The sequence below is a fragment of the Pinus tabuliformis genome, chromosome 2_2 (assembly GCF_031772625.1).
Source record: "Pinus tabuliformis cultivar Carrire ecotype Pingquan chromosome 2_2, CPIR1, whole genome shotgun sequence".
Lineage (NCBI taxonomy): Eukaryota > Viridiplantae > Streptophyta > Pinopsida > Pinales > Pinaceae > Pinus > Pinus tabuliformis.
Genome location: NC_142300.1, coordinates 1,053,124,807 through 1,053,142,130, shown reverse-complemented (window position 1 = coordinate 1,053,142,130; position 17,324 = coordinate 1,053,124,807).

Here is a 17,324-nt window from a genome sequence, read left to right as displayed (position 1 = left end):
CTTCAGAGTTCAGCTTTTGCTCTTTAATCGAGCATTTAAAGACATTCATCTTATTAAATATTATAAGTCACCATGCGAAAAACACGTGATTGTTTTTGTATTGGAAAAATTAATTTATATGTGATTTTGTTAACGTGTTTTAAATGAAAGAATGATAAGTAATAACAAACTAGACATAATGATTCATGGTTCAGATTTTATTCTCTAATTTGGTATTTAGAGACATTCCAGATAGTGGTCTTTGGTATGATTACTAGTGCCAAGTTTTATCTCCTTTCAGGCTTTTCTAGGGAAGTATTGTGTCCTATTAACATAATGGTTGGTTCCATGTAGAATGGATATGCATGTGAGTCTTCCTTGCCTATGTGGTGATAATAAATATATTAATATATAGTGACATAAGCTATGTTTTGGTGATTTGGAATAGTTTCAACTTTTTTCCTTGTGGTGATGTACACATCCAAGAACCTTAATTGGTTGGTGATGCAATTTTCTAAGAACTTAAATCGGTTAACATTTTGACCCTGTCAGAATCTTGCTTGATTTTCTGCCTCTAGTTGGCTGGTTGATTAACTGGTGTAATTCTTCTAGTGACACCAACAAGGTGGTCATTTAGTTAGTACATCTCTTTTGGTCCATTCGAAACACTGATCATCCAAGATTGGTATTTCCATCTTTGTTGCCCACTTGTAATCTCTAAATAGATTGTATTTCTTTTGATCTAAATGTATTCTCGTGGGACAATTGGATGGTTGACACAATAGGATGTTGTCCTCTCCATGCAGTTTCAAATCCTTTGTGGGAACATCTTTGGCTCTTTGTGATAAGGCTCAAGGAGTCCTCCCCCACTCTCGTAGAGTCTTGACTCTTGTTAAGTCACAAATTTCTGGTACATTTGGCAGTCACCGGGTTTGATCTCGGGCTTCACCTAGATTACTCCAATGAATTATTGACTCTCCATGCTTGAAAATGAGAGCGTGTTTCAAATGATTGTTCAACCGTCACTATTTAGTTTATTAAGCTTCTTAGTTTGTACATAAGATCTATTTGAAAAATGTAGCATTCCCGTGACTTAAGTAGCATCCCTTACTAGGGTTTGACAAATAGTCAAATGCCAAGACATAAAGGGCGTTTTACTTGATTGTTCAACTTTAAGTATAAGTTCAATAAGTTATGCTTAATTTGAAAATTAGTAATATTTAAATATATTTATTTTGAAAGTTGGGGCATGAACACTAGATTAAAGGAATAAATATTATGCAAAGAGTGTGTCTTTAGATTAAGAGAATAAGTGATATGTATCTAGTGTGATCGTTGAAATAGCATGTGTGCAATTTAATTTCATGGTTTGTGATCGTTGAAATAGCATGTGTGCAATTTAATTTCATGGTTTTCTTTTATGGTTTTCCTTTAGTGACTTATCAAAGTCTTACATATGGTTGTGTGTTTGCACATTATGAGTGTTATAAATGATTGCTAGCTTTGATTATAACTTTAATTTCTGTCGCATTCAAATAGATTTATTTGAAGAAGTGGGACATGAACATTTTTCAAAGAGGTCTTTGCTTGCACAGTGTGCATTAAATAAAGTTACTACTAGTCTTAAAGATGACTAATACCACTCTTCATACAACACAAAGATGTGTTCAATAATATCTTTGTTAGTTTATAGTTGTAGTATATAGTTTTCATCATTTAGTATCTTGTGTTTCGATGATGGTTTTAGTGCTAAGTTGATGCATTAACATTTTCTTTTCTTGCAATGACCTAAAAGGATTGTTCAATAACATCTTTTTGTTAGTTTATAGTTGCAACATGTCGTTTTCATAATTGAATAGCTTGTTTTGATAATGGTTTTAGTACTAAGTTGTTGCATTAACACTTTCTTTTGTTGCAATGCATAACACTATTAAGACCACCATATCATATGGTTGTGGTACAATTTTGAGCATCTATTATGAATGGGTGGCTTGCTCACTGGCTTCAACAACTTGAGCTTCTTTGTGAATGTTTTTCTAAGAATATATTTGTCGAATATATCATTAAGGATGGTTGCTATCACAACAAAAAATATTTAGATTAAAGATTTTTTTGACTTCCAATAATCAATTCTCTTATTGCTCTTTCAATTTAATGTATCTATCTTCATCATTAAGATAAATGTGAAGTTGGGTTACACTTTTGTGAGAAACGCTTATGAAAATTTCACATTCTCAATTTTTCGGCTGAACAATTATTATTATTATTTTTATTTTTTTTCGGCCGAATTTTCGAAATTTATTCAGTCGAACTATTTTACTAAAGTTCAACCAAACTTTTTTCCGTTTAGACTAACGCAGACCGTTAAACTAAATTTTTGCTGGAGTTGAATAAATCTTAATTATGGAGTCTCCTAAGACTCTGAAAGTAAGTTAGTGAATGTTAAGAGATAACTTCCAATAATGTAAAATAATATTAAATGATAATTTTATGATTATAATAATTGTTATATATATATATATATTTTGTAAATGATTATTTTATGATTATAATGATTATTTCTTATATATTTATTTTTATGTTAATAAATACATTTATTTTAGAATTTTTAATTTAATTTAATTATTAATTATTAGATTGATGGTGGGGATTTAATCTTTCTCAAATATCCATGAAATAATTTTTTAAATTAGTTGAGATTTATTTCACTTTAGTATGCTTTTTTGCTTTTCAATATAATTAAAAAATGTCTTCCAAATGTTATTGAACTTTTATTGCTTATTAATGTTTTAATGTGTTTTTCTTACATGCCTATTTATATATATAACACTTAATTTTTAATTAATAATAATCATAATTTAAAATTATAATTGTCTATTTTTGATTTTTAAAATTCTTGGCAATATGAGATGTATTATGATGAAAGTGTATTGATGACTACTATGTATTGACTCCTATCAGTGTTTACCAACCATTTAATTTATATGGTTGCACTAGTACTAATCTTTATTTATTACTCGTGTAGGTTGAGTTATATGCTTGCTTAATATTTACTTGTACAAATATTCCTTTTTATTGGCTAGAAAGCTATAACAATTCCCTTCATTTTTAGAATTGTGTTTATATTATGCATTTGATATTACTTCTTATCTCGATACCCAAAACAACATAAACATTGAATACAACAAAATAGTTGGGAAAACATGATTCACAATAATGATAATAATGACATGTTGTATAACTAAGTAGGGCAATTATTTCTTAATAATGAAAATGTAACTATCAAATGATCATATACAACTATATCTGTGAATGCATATAATTAGTGCAGATCCATCTTAACTTGGTATTTATCCTGCACTAAGAGGGACAATATTTTTTGAGGTCATATTTTATCATTTAAGATGGATGTAAGCTAGTCGCAGTTTCTCTCAACTTTGTAGTATTATATGTAAATATACAATTTTGATATTGTTAAGATATTTCTTTTTACCTTATGACAAGAATTCTTTATCATATGTATCATAGTTTTTTTTATTGTTATTAGTAAATCCCATATTTGACTTTTTTCAAGTCTTTATATAGTAGTGTAGATATCAAATCGATAATTCCTTACTATTTTCACTACAATGATACCCTAATATTCAAATTCTTTATTTCTATGGGTTGTTAAATTGTAGTAAGAAAAGGCTTCATTTGACTTGTGGGTGAAAATGTGAAGCTGGGTTAAACTTTTGTGAGAAATGTCTCTGAAAATTTCACATTCTCAATTTTTCAGATGAACAGTTATTATTATTATTATTATTTTTTAATTTTAATTTTTTTTTTTTTTTGGCCGAATTTTCTAAATTTATTCAGTCGAACTATTTTACTAAAGTTCAGCGAAACTTTTTTCCGTTTAGACTAACGCTGACCGTTAAACTAAATTTTTGCCGGAGTTGAAAAAATCGGCAAAAAAATAGTTCGGCCAAATCAATAATTCGGCCGAATAACTGATTCAACCGAACTATTGGTTCAGTCAAAAAAACGTTTTATATATACGACGGGTTAGACATTCCCGCGAAGTTTTCAACTCTGTTGATTTTTCACTGTGTTGTCGAGTGCTGTGAGGTCTGTTAATTTTTCATTGGCCCTGTTGATTTTTCATTGTGTTGTCGAGCGCTGTGAGGTCTGTTGACTTTTCATTGTGTTGTCGAGTTCTGTGAGGTCCATTGACTTTTCATTATGTTGTTGAGTGCTGTGAGGTTTGTTGATTTGAGATGAAGCCTTGTTGAGCACTGTAAGGTTGGTTTGAGTCGAAGCCCTGCCGAGTGCTGTGAGGTATGTTCAAAATTCAATTTTTTGTAATTATTTTTTTTTACAAGTTTTATTGGAATTTTTAATGACATTTTTTGTTTTGTTTTGTTTTTTGGTTTTTTTTTTGCAGTTTGGCGCCATAGGAATTGGTTGGTTGCACTAATTGATGACAACTTTCTCAGCCTCCTCGTTCGGACTAGGTAAGTCTCTTGGCTAAATAACGTGTAACCAATAAATAAAACTAGATTGTTCTATTTTTCTAATTAGAGTGTTGGCATTACTGTAGCCCCCTAGACCACTGCTCGCGTTTAGATTCACAACAATTCATGATGGGTGTGTATGTCTTGAATACCACCTTCGCCTAAAACAACTTTAGTAATTATCAATCAGTTCAACATAGGATACCTACGACACATTAGAGCCACTTGCAGGGTAATAATTTGGTCACTCTCCAAAATCCTTGACGACCATCTTATCCTTTAAATCCCATTACTGGTTATCTTATCCTTTAAATCACATTAATGGTTAATTGCATTGAGTAATAAAATACATGAATTTCTGGTTAATTGCATTGAGTAATTAAATACATGAACATGTGACAAGCCTTAAAAGCATATATCTTCCATGTTGGAAGCATTTTCAATAGGTCATTACAAAAGCAAACATTGCTTGCATATTTAAAATTTTCCAAACAAAACTGGAAGCGATTTGAATTCAAACATGAATCAACTTCCACTGCTCCCGCTCTTTTCAACAACAGATTAGAGTAGATAAGAATCGCATGAAGGGATGTTGCTGCAACTTCTCCCAAATTTTTTCTTATTGTGTAGAATCACAATCCCTACCTTGTGTCATTATGCTTATCTTTTAGAGTATTCCCAATTATTTAGAGGAGTCATAAACACTGGTCTCAAAAATTGTCCAAACATAAAACCCATAAGTGTACTAACAACAAACTTGACGCCGATCATGAAACAAGAATTTACATTATGAAATACATTATCTTGGAACAAAATTTTATATAGCAAAAATGGATTTCATAATAGTCAAAAGAAAAGCTCAGAGCTGAGGGCTCAGATTTCATATTTAGACCAGAACTCGATACATCGTGAAACAATTCGACTATGGCAAAGGAGCCATGATAAGAAAAACATTAAACCCTTATTTCGACCCTCGGTTGAGGAACCACCCAAATTTGGGTTGGTAACCGTAGAAGGTAAACCCAATAAAGAGTTGCATAGACCACTGTAAAGTGCCATATTGAGCCGAGGAAAATAAAACTTGGCCAAAAGTGGTACCTGGTCATTGGTCTCAAGAATCAAACTTGTATGTGATCTCACTAAATGAATTGAAATTGAAAAATTAAATTGAAACTGATAAATGAATAAATGAAATTGAAATTGATAAATTTCTTGCATATCTAAATCAAGTATTTAAGCCCTGTTTAAATTAATTTTTTTACCAAATTGTGATTAAAAATTTGTTGCACCTATTGTTGGGTGCATCAGATTGAAGCTAATTAGAGTGTTGGCATTGTTTTGTCATCTATTTTTGGTGTTTTAATTTTAATGTTATTGGTTTGACTTGTTCTACATTGATTTATCTCGTAGAACAATCTTGATGCTTCTTGGTAACATAGTTTCATTGCTTATGTTGTTTTATGTTCATTTATGTTTCATTTTTCATTATGCGTAATTCACTTCAAGCATCCCTATTTGCTTGGAACATGGGTCTTATTAGCTTTCTAAGACGAGACAGAATACACTTAATTGAAGGATTTTGTACTTTCTTTTTTCAAGTAGTAGTTTTTTTTGAGATACATCTTTTTTATTTCTATTTTGTTGGATGTATGAGATTGAAGCTAATTAAAGTGTTGACATTGTTTTCTCATCTATCTTTGGTGTTCTAATTTTAATTTTATTGGGTTTCTAATTAGAGTGTTGGCATTGCTTTTTCATCTATTTTTGGTGTTTTAATTTTAATGTTATTGGGTTGACTTGTTCTACATTGATTTATTTTGTAGAACAATTTTGATACTTCTTGGTAATATACTTCCCTTCTTTTGTTGTTATACGTTCATTTATGTTTCATTTTTCATTATGTGTAATTCACTTCAAGATTCCCTATTTGTTGGAACATGGGTCTTATTAGCTTTCTAAGATGAGACAAAATACACTTTATTGAAGGTTCTTGTACTTGCTCTTTTCAATTAGTAGTTTCTTTTTGAGATACATCTTTTTCATTTATATTTTGGTGGGTGCATGAGATTGAAGCTAATTAGAGTGTTGGCATTGCTTTGTCATCTATTTTTGGTGTTTTAATTTTAATGTTATTGGGTTGACTTGTTCTAACTTGATTTATGTCATAGAACTATGGTCCAATCGAAATGCTCCAAAACGCTACGAAGAGAAGCCATACGATTATTAGGAGCCCCTACTTGATCAAAAAGTTCTATGCTAAGAATATGGGCATATGATGCAGTGTCAAAGAACTATAAATGATACACCTATCATAAATGCCAGTATCATATCCCCATCTTCTCAGCACATAACATTTTAATCGACAAAATAAAAAATTTGATCAAAGAAGAGGACGCCATTGAAAAAGATGATATCATAGCCATTGAACAACCTTGATGCTTCTTGGTAACATATTTTCCATGATTATGTTGTTATATGTTCATTTATGTTTCTTTTTTCATTATGTGTAATTCACATTGCTTCCCTATTTGCTTGGAACATGTGTCTTATTAGCTTCCAAAGATAAGACATAATACACTTAATTGGAGGTTTTTGTACTTTCTTTTTCAAGCAGTGGTTTCTTTTTGAGATGCATCTTTTTCATTTCTATTTTGTTGGGTGCATAAGATTTTTTTTTTAACAAGATCGGATAGTGGATTGGGTGCATGAGATTGAAGCTAATTAGAGTGTTGGCATTTCTTTGACATTTATTTTTGGTATTTTAATTTTAATGTTATTGGGTTGCTAATTAGAGTGTTGGCATTGCTTTGTCATCTATTTTTGGTGTTTTAATCTTAATGTTATTGGGTTGACTTGTTCTACCTTGATTTATCTCGTAGAAAAATCTTGATGCTCCTTGGTAACATAATTTCTTTGCTTATATTGTTATGTTCATTTATGTTTCCTTTTTCATTATGTGTAATTCACTTTGCTTTTCTATTTGCTTGGAACATGGGTCTTATTAGCTTCCTAAGATGAGGCACAATACACTTAATTGAAGGTTTTTGTACTTGCTCTTTTCAAGTAGTAGTTTCTGTTTGAGACGCATCTTTTTCATTTCTATTTTGTTGGGTGCATGAGATCGAAGCTAATTAGAGCGTTGCCATTACTTTGTCATTTATTTTTGGTATTTTAACTTTAATGTTATTGGGTTGCTAATTAGAGTGTTGGAATTGCTTTGTCATCTATTTTTGGTGTTTTAATCTTACTGTTATTAGGTTGACTTGTTCTACCTTGAGTTATCTCGTAGAACAACCTTGATGCTTCTTGGTAGCACACTTTCCTTGCTTCTGTTGTTATATGTTCATTTATGTTTCCTTTTTCATTATGTGTAATTCACTTTTCTTCCCTATTTGCTTGGAACATGGGTCTTATTAGCTTCTTAAGATGAAGCAAAATACATTTAATTGGAAGTTCTTGTACTTGCTCTTTTCAAGTAGTAGTTTATTTTTGAGATGCATCTTTTTCATTTCTATTTTGTTGGGTGCATGCGATTGAAGCTAATTAGAGTGTTGGAATTGCTTTGTCATTTATTTTTGGTGTTTTAATTTTAATGTTATTGGGTTGTTAATTAGAGTCTTGGCATTGTTTTGTCATCTATTTTTGGTGTTTTAATTTTAATGTTATTGGGTTGCTAATTAGAGTGTTTCCATTGCTTTGTCATCTATTTTTTGTGTTTTAATTTTAATGTTATTGGGTTGACTTGTTCTACTTTGATTTATGTCGTAGAGTTCAACCTTGATGCTTCTTAGTAACATACTTTCCTTGCCTTTATTGTTATATGTTCATCTATGTTTCATTTTTCATTATGTTTAATTCACTTTGCTTCCCTATTTGCTTGAAACATGGGTCTTATTAACATCCTAAGATGATGCATAATACATTTAATTCAATGTTTTTGTACTTTCTCTTTTCAAGTAATAGTTTTTTTTTTTGAGATACATCTTTTTCATTTCTATTTTGTTGGGTGCATGAGGTTGAAGCTAATTAGAGTGTTGGCATTGCTTTGTCATTTGTTTTTGGTGTTTTAATTTTAATGTTATTGGGTTGCTAATTAAAGTGTTGGAATTGCTTTGTCATCTATTTTTGGTATTTTAATCTTAATGTTATTGGGTTGACTTGTTCTACCTTGATTTATCTCGTAGAACAACCTTGATGCTTCTTGGTAACATACTTTCTTTGCTTTTGTTGTTATATGTTCATTTATGTTTCCTTTTTCATTATGTGTAATTCACTTTGCTTCCCTATTTACTTGGAACATGGATCTTATTAGCTTCCTAAGATGAGGCAGAATAAACTTAATTGAAGGTTCTTGTACTTGCTATTTTCAAGTAATAGTTTATTTTTGAGATGCACCTTTTTCAATTCTATTTTGTTGGGTGCATGAGATTGAAGCTAATTAGAGTGTTGGAATTGCTTGTCATTTATTTTTGTTTTAATTTTAATGTTATTGGGTCGCTAATTAGAGTGTTGGCATTGCTTTGTCATCTATTTTTGGTGTTTTAATATTAATGTTATGGTGTTTCTAATTAGAGTGTTTCCATTGCTTTGTCATCTATTTTTTGCATTTTAATTTTAATGTTATTGGGTTGACTCGTTCTACCTTGATTTATGTCGTAAAGTTCAACCTTGACACTTCTTAGTAACACACTTTCCTTGCCTTTGTTGTTATATGTTCATTTATGTTTAATTCACTTTGCTTCCCTATTTGCTTGGAACATGGGTCTTATTAGCCTCCTAAGGCATAATACACTTAATTGAATGTTTTTATACTTTCTCTTTTCAAATAGTAGTTTCCTTTTTAGATACATCTTTTTCATTTCTATTTTGTTGGGTGCATGAGATTCAAGCTAATTAGAGTGTTAACATTTCTTTGTCATCTATTTTTTGTGTTTTAATTTTAATGTTATTGGGTGATATGAATGGGATAATTAGTTTGCTATACTAAATTCCTTTTCAGAATATGTTAAAAGTGCTTAAAGATTCATGAGGTTAATTGCAAGTTTAAACATGCGTTTTTGAGTATTTTTATGTGCAAATTAACATAAACAAATGATTAAATAACAACATATAACATACATGAACATCACCAAAAACAGTATCACAACAACACATGATGAATGAGTTCACCCCGCATGGGCTACGTCTCCTTGGTCCAACTTCCAATGGCTTGGCCCTTTCTATTATGTTAAAAAACTTGAATACATCATTTTACAATGCCCAGATATCTCTGAAACCTGTTCCAATGGCTCTAAAATGCCCAAAAATGCCTATGTAGCCTCTTTCTTCTCTTGATTTGGTAAAAAACTCAAGAAGTTATGGCTTCCCCAAGTCTTTTTGTTAATCGCATTGCAAATTTCCCAAAATCCGACAACATCCTACGACTTTGCTCCAAATTGTGCTAACGGAGTGATAATTTCACCGATTTTCAGGCGAAATTGTCGGACGCGTTAAATTACCTCTAACGCCTAAAGTCCGAATTTCGTGGCCATATGGGGGCTACGTGCTCGGGGCTAAGGCCAACGGCCCACCCCAGTCGGCCGAGCCCCCGCTCCATTCACTGGTGGTCATTTGTTGGCACGTGCCCAAGGGTTGGTCCCCCACAGGCTGACCCTTTCCTCTGAATGGCGTGGATATGGAATTTAAATACATGCCGACAACATAACATGTTAAGAACTTTTTTCATGGCGCGTTGGTAGAAGGCTTGGATCATTACTTGGTGGTCGCGAGTTCAACCCTTGTTGCTGCTACCCAAACCTTGACCCAAAATTTTGGTGGCCCCCAGGCTGCCATATGGCGGCCTCTGGCTGGGCCACATGTCAGCTCGTGGTTGGTCACCAACCACCCAATCAAAAACTGCCAACTGCACCCAATGAGATCGTGCCACTTGACACAGCATGATTTGATGAAGGCCTATTGACTAGTCAAACCTGCCACCTCAGTCTGAATAGTCAGCGCCATGTCAGCAGTACAGACTGCTGATTGGGCTATCACATTTTGCAAAAATTTCCTGTCTGGGAAAGTGAATATAACATGATTTTGGGAGCATACGATTTCCATTTCATGCGAAATGAGTTGTGCCAATTCAACATGACGAGCACTACGCGGTCATTCAATTTCCACATCGATCCGACAACTTTGAATTTTGAGCTATTTTTTGAGCACTTGATCATTCCTCCCCAATGGAAGCCTTTTGGACCCTAAAAGATTACTTTCACACCTAGAAAAACCCAGTCCATGGTAGAAAAGAAACACATGCAATCCCATGCATGCCAAATCTAGTAAGGAAAATACACATGCAAGTCGATACCTACAATGAAGCCTGATGTAGCTGCTTGATCCTGCCTTTCTCTAATTGATCTTTGCTTTCTCTTTCCTTATTTTCCTTTCTTGCTCCAATCCAAAGTGCTCTAAGAAACTCTAAGTGTTGAAGAGTATGAGAGAGAGAGAGAGAGAGAGAATAATGAGATATCTCCAAAGCTATACTGACAAAAGGTTACCAACTGATCCTTAGAAGACTTTTTATGAATGATGCCTTTATTTTTTTCATTTTCCATTATTTTCCTTCATTTTCCTCCTCACATGCAACCTGTGATCTTTCACCTCCTTTTTCTCTTAGTTTCCATTGTTTACATAAATAATTGTGCCAACAATGCCATTTTGCCTTTCCAAATCCTTGACAATTCACTTTGCCAATTTCCTTAGCCATAAACAACCAAATGAACACCCCCTAGGATGCCTTGCCCAACATTTAGCTTGGAATAAGTGTCCCATTAATCCATGGTTATTGTTTTTAACTCTTATTACATGAAATTTTCATTAGGGCTGTTACAGAACCCTCCTCCTTGGGGGATACCGTCATTGCTGTTCAACCACACCCGAAAGAAGACATACTACTCATGGAGCTTTATAACACAACTTGATGTAGTATTTACAATGAAAGACCTGCTCGAGAGAAAAACATCATGACAACATGACAACATACCACATATTGGAGCTTTATAGCATAGCTCATTATGTTATTTACAATAATCGTCCTGCTGAGTGCCAATTCACATGACATCTTAACATCATGATAACATAACCACATGATAGCATAATAACATGATAACATAACGATAATGACATGACACCCATACCGCATAATGGAGCTTTATAACACAACTCGTTATGGTATTTACATCCATACACATGGGTACATATAGCAACGTCACCATAAATATAGATACCATAACATATGCAAAATCATATACCAAAACATATATCAAACATATACTAGTCATCATATCTAAGCACATTTCAAAACATCATATAGCATATATCAAACCATCATAAAGCATATATCGAACCACCATAAAGCATATACCAAACCACCATAAAAAAATACCAACAACCATACGCAAATACCAAACCACCATGTCAGACTGCTTTGCCTCAACCAGAACACAAGGATACATTGCCAGCATCTGATCCGCCATATCCCATGTAGCTTCATCGGGTCCAAAGTGCTTCCATTGCACTTTAACTTGTTCGATTGCTCAGTTCCTTAACATGAGCACCTTTTTCTGTAATAGACACTGAGGCTCCGAATGAAATTATCCATCTGGTTTCATCTGCAATACAGACCAGTCAATTACATGATCAACATCCTTAACATACTTCTTAAGCAAAGATACATGCAAAACATCGTGGAATTTCATTATCGAAGGCATTGCAAGTCGATAGGCTACTGGCCCAATCCTTTCAATGATACTAAATGGTCCCAAAATCGTGGTGCTATCTTGGCATGATCCAATCTACAAGGATCTCTTCTTCGAGTTGATGCACAAGTATACATGTTACCCAACCTGGAACTCCTTGAACAACCTGGAACTATTTGCATAAATATTCTGCCTATCCTGTGCTGCCTTGAGATTCTTCTTGATCACCTGCATATCTTATTCCATTGTTGAAAATGGCAACAAGAAATGCTAAAAATAGAAGTGCTAAAAATAACACTACTATAAATAGCAGTTCGGGTACCAGTGTTGGACATAGCAACAAGGAATGAAAAATGGAAGTGCTATAAATAGCATTTCAGGATAGATTCCTATTTTAGTTAGTCCCTGAACTAAAATAGTGAAGTAAAATTTGAATTTGATCTTAGCAGCTGTTTGTAAATTAATTAATTAATTCATATTGAGTTATTTAGTTAAGGAAAAATAAACATGAAGTCTATGTGAGGACATGCAACAGTTATTCCTTTGATTAAGAGATTTATCCATCAGTTAAAGAGATAAGGATGAGTTGCACTTAGTTGGCTCAGTTAACTTATTCAAGTCCAGTTAGATTAATTCAAACAATTTGTTGAATTAATTGTGAGTTCAGTTAGTTAATGCTTGCATGCATGTAACTGCTGCACTTCAGATAACTGAATATTCTCTCATAAATAACTTATGCATGTCAGTTCTGTCAGAGACCCAGTTGAGATCAGAGGAGGGACAATGCACTATCAGTTGGATGAATTTTTCCTATAAAGAAAACTCATCCATACAGAAGGATTTATCTCCTTCAGGTTTGTGCAGTTATTTATGAGCAAAGTGAGCAGTGTGAGGTGGGAATTCACACAAGTGGAAGCACTGGACCCTAGGAAAAACTGCACAAAGAAATAGGAGGCTTGGAGGGCAAAGGAGAAGGTTTGTGAGGAGCATTTGACTGTCTATGAGCAGCAGAGGGATTGCAGAGAGAGCAGGATAGATTGTGAGCTGATTCTTTTTGTAATCTAGACATATTTCCACTTGTATGATAATACAGAGATTGGGGTTTTAGGCTGAGGCTTTCCCCGAGTTATTTCTTCTGTGTTATGTGTGATTGATTTCTCATTCTCAGTTATATGTGTTCTCATTGATCTTCTCATATTGTATTAAGCTTCCGCAAAGTTTGTTGTAGAAGTAGATCTAGTATTTTGCTTTAGTATATTGCATTATCAGGTGATCTACAGTGGGAAATCTCTACATGGTATCAGAGCAAAGGTGATCAAGGCGAAGAACAATATACAAGAAAGGAGAAGTTTGAAGTTTGTGGTTATTGAATATAGAAATCGAGTTCTTATCACATCTCAATCTCACCAATGGCGTTCAGTGGTTTAAGACTCGAGTATGCCCTTGATGGCAACTCAAATTATATAGCCTGGAAGGATCGCATGGAAGTAATATTAGAGGATAACGGTCTAAAAGACTTCATTGATCAAGAAGTCCCCAAGCTGACTGATGCTACTCAACTGGTGGAATGGAAGAAATGTGTGGCTAGAGCAAGGAGAATCCTCTTGGAGGGAGTTCGAGACCACATTGTATCGAGACACCATTTTCGATGTAGAAAACATTGAAAGATCTATATTAGAATAGAAACGATCAGAGAAAGTTGGCGTTGAAAGACAAGATTTGTAAGATCAAGTGTGAAAAGGGCGACATGATCTCTACATATCTGAACAAGCTCACCACCTGCAGGGATGAGCTTCGAAGTGTAGGGATCACAACCACTGATGATGACATGGTGAGTCTTGCACTCCTTGGTCTTCCTAAGAGCTAGCATAGCTACCAAGACTCGGTCAATGGAGAAGATAAGAAGAAGCACCAGAGATGGATCTTCATCATCCAAGGAGGATGAAGAAAATTGTGCCTTAGCGAGTAAGGCGAAGAAAGGGAAGGAGAAGGATTCTCATCCTAAATCGAGTTCTTCCCATGGTGGGAAGAAGTTTGACAAATCGAAAGTGCGATGCTTTCATTGTCATGAGGTGGGCCATTTTACTACAAATTGTCCACTGAAGAAATCCAAGATGGGATCCAAGGAAGGATTTTAAGGCGAGGCATTGGCCTCATAGTTCGAGTTGGATTTCAAACTTTTCGCATGCATGGTTTCATCCATGGTGGGAAGTGGTTGGTTTTTTGATAGTGGAGCTTCTTTCTACATGATTGGTGACAAGAGTTTTTTCAATACCTTGGAGGAGAAAGATCTTCAGATACTCATAGCGATGGGTAATGATGAAAAGTATAGTGTCTTAGGTGTAGGCATAGTTGTTTTTCAAAGAGAGCATGGAGCTCGCATTACCTTGACCGATGTCAAGTATGTACTAGGACTGAGGAAAAATTTGGTGTCGATCACAATGCTGGAAGACAAAGGCTATGATGTAGTCTTTAGTAATGGAAAGGTTTTCCTTTGACACATCACCACTAGACAAGTGAAGCAGATCGGTTCACGAGTCAAGAACCTGTATGCTCTTGAGGTTCAAGATGCATGCAAAGCCTTGAGGAGTAAGGCAACTGATGGAGACTTGGTGGTTGAGAGGGAGAGTACATTACCTCTTAGCACGCAGTCACAGGAGAAGTCTTAGACGATTGTGGAGGAGCCACAATTGGTGAAGCAACTTCAGGAGGTTATGGAGTAGCCACAACTAGAGAAGCCGAGAGGAGACCAAGTGGAGGCATCCACTCATGCGGAGACCTCCAGTAGGGGGAAATTTTGAGCCAAGTGGGCAGAGGGATCACATGCATCCATATCTCTAGGTAGGAGGTGGGGCGATGTGGAGTGACAGTCCCAAGAAGGCTGGAATAGGGGCATGATCATTGAGGTACCCAACCTCTTTGATTAGACCTTGCTACGGGAGCCCCGACGAGGAGTAGCAGGACTGGCTGAGTGGGTAGAGACAGATGCGGATGGAGCGGCATAGAGAGCTACAGTGCAGGAATCCCAAGACAACGCAGAGCTAGTAGGCTACAACAATGTGGGAGGCATAGGAGTGTTGCACCAGTGCAGGATGGCACAAAGAGGTGTGAAACGGTGTGAGATGCATGGAGTGTTGCAGCAGCTCAGAGGTTAGAGAGGGAGCACTTATCAGCGGTAGAGGGAGCTTCAACATCAGAGTATGTTTCTAGCCCAACAGAGAGGTCAGTTGGGAGTTTTTTTTGTTTCTAGAGTTGCTGGAGCATCCACACTTGGGAGCAGTGTTGCATGCAGAATGTTCCAAAGGTTCAGGATCGGGTTCGAGTTGAATGCCTTTCTTGTTGAGAGGGAGTGTTGAAAATGGCAACAAGAAATGCTAAAAATAGAAGTGCTAAAAATAGCACTGCTATAAATAGCAATTCGGGTACCAGTGTTGGACATAGCAACAAAGAATGAAAAATGGAAGTGCTATAAATAGCATTTCGGGATAGATTCCTATTTTAGTTAGTCCCTGAACTAAAATAGTGAAGTAAAATTTGAAGTTGATCTTAGCAGCTGCTTGTAAATTAATTAATTAATTCATCTTGAGTTAATTAGTTAAGGAAAAATAAACATGAAGTCTATGTGAGGACGTGCAACAGTTATCCCTTTGATTAAGGGATTTATCCATTAGTTAAAGAGATAAGGATAAGTTGTAATTAGTTGGCTCAGTTAACATAGTCAAGTCCAGTTGGATTAATTCAAACAATTTGTTGAATTAATTGTGAGTTCAGTTAGTTAATGTTTGCATGCATGTAATGGTTGCACTTCAGATAACTGAATGAATATTCTCTCATAAATAACTCATGCATGCCAGTTCTATCAGAGACCTAGTTGAGATCAGAGGAGGGACAATGCACTATCAGTTGGATGAATTTTTCCTATAAAGGAAACTCATCCATACAGAAGGATTTATCTCCTTCAGGTTTGTGCAATTATTTATGAGCCAAGTGAGCAGTGTGAGGTGGGAATTCACACATGTGGAAGCACTGGACCCCAGGGAAAACTACGCAAGGAAATAGGAGGCTTGAAGGGCAGAGGAGAAGGTTTGTGAGAAGCCTTTGACTGTCTATGAGCAGCAGAGGGATTGCGGAGAGAGAAGGATAGCTTGTGAGCTGATTCTTTTTGTAATCTGGACATATTTCCACTTGTATGATAATACAGAGATTGGGGTTTTAGGCTGAGGATTTCCCCGAGTTATTTCTTTTGTGTTATGTGTGATTGATTTTTTATTCTCAGTTATATGTGTTCTCATTGATCTTGCTCATATTCGATTAAGCTTCTGCAAAGTTTGTTGTAGAAGTAGATCTAGTATTTTGCTTTAGTATATTGCATTATCAGGTGATCTACAGTGGGAAATTTCTACATCCATGTCTACCAACATATCTGGTCTAATCAATACCTTGCTAACTGGATCACTCCAACTGATAGGAGTGTTACAACTTCGTCCATACAATGCCTCAAAAGGACTCATCCTCAATGACTCCTGATAATTGTTGTTGTATGCGAACTCTACCAAAAGGAGATACTCTTTCCACTTCTGCTGCTGATGCATCACATACATCCTCAACATGTCCTCTAATATCCTGTTGAACCTCTCTGTCTATCCACTTGTTTGTAAATGATAACCTGTGCTGAAGGCCAAATATGTGCCCAAACCTGCAAATAACTCCTTCCAAAACTTGGAAGTGAACTTCACATCCCTATCTAACACAATCTATTTGGAACGTCATGTAGTCTAACCACATCTTTGATGAATACATGTGCCATATCACTAGTTAAGAATGTAGACTTCACTGGAATGAAGTGTGCAACCTTTGTTAACCTGTCCATAATGACATGATGGAATCATGTTGCTTCACTGTCCTTAGTGACCCTGTGATGAAATCAATGGAAATAGCCTCCCATTTCCATTCTAGAATCACAATCGTTTGTAGCAGACCACCTGGATGTTTACAATCTGCCTTCACTCGCTGACAATCAAAGCATCTAGCCACAAATTCTGCTACATCCCTGTTGAGCCTTCAAAATGTCTTCAAAATTTCATCCACTTTCACCTTTATCGCCACCATT